Consider the following 1,157-nt stretch of genomic DNA (forward strand, 5'->3'; position numbering starts at 1 on the left):
TTTTACCGCTATCTGCTGGAATTGTTGTAGTGCCACCTCGATACGAATTTAAATTTTCTAAAATAAAAATTTTCATACAATAATAAAGTAGGAATTAATTACTATTAAATTTGTAATTTCTATAAAGTATTAAAATGTATGTTTTATTATCTTAGTTAAAAATAGTTAACTTCTTACTTTATTATTTTGTCAACTTTTTTAATTTAGAGAATCTTAATCTTTGATACTACTCGTAAATATGTTATTCGTTCTATACTTCTATTCAAAGAAAATAATAAATATTTGAATTCTTACATTTACAGCTTTCTCAATTGTAATACTACTCATACAGAAAATAAAATTAGATGGTTATTACATTACGCCACTAGAGATTAAATTAAAAAAAAATGTATGCATATGTTATATTTAACAACTAATAAGTTAATATATATTTTGGAAAGAAATATATGCTTTAGGCTTAGGTAATTTTTTAGGTAATTTTGTAAAATAAAAGAAAAGTAGTTCTGAAGTATTATACTTACTTTGCAATTAAAAATAAATTATATATTTGAATTTCGATTTGTGTATGCAGTAACTAATTAACTAATAATAAACTCTTAAATAGAGTTTTAATTCTCAATGAATCAGTCATTGACATGTCAAATTATTAGAATATCGTAAAAAAAAAAATAAATTATACATTTTGATGACTATACCGAATAGAGACTTTTTTATTATTCTTTTTTTTAATGTATACCTTAAATATCAGCTAGCTAGAATGTAACAATATTTAATTTCTTCATTCAAACACACATAAACTCATAAAATAGAAAAGATGCACAAAGTTTGGCTTATATATTCCCTAGGAATGAAAGCTATGATGATTCCCATTTAAAAATAGTTGTTCTGGTAGGTGGGTTGAGGTAAGACAAAAATGGGGAGTGTGACAGTTGGTTTTAGAAAAACAAATGGTATAACATTAATATACGTGCCACATTTTCTTACAAATTGTAAGCAAGTTGATAGATTATAGAAATCAATAATAGCGGTTACTAAGCTGTCAAAATTAATACCAATCTCATCATACCGAATAAATAAGAGAAAATGACCTTTTTTTCTGCAAAATATTTAAATGATTTTTTTATTTATAAAATATATACTCTCTTCTTTTATAACAT

The sequence above is a fragment of the Arachis ipaensis genome, chromosome B01 (genome assembly GCF_000816755.2).
Source record: "Arachis ipaensis cultivar K30076 chromosome B01, Araip1.1, whole genome shotgun sequence".
Classification (NCBI taxonomy): domain Eukaryota; kingdom Viridiplantae; phylum Streptophyta; class Magnoliopsida; order Fabales; family Fabaceae; genus Arachis; species Arachis ipaensis.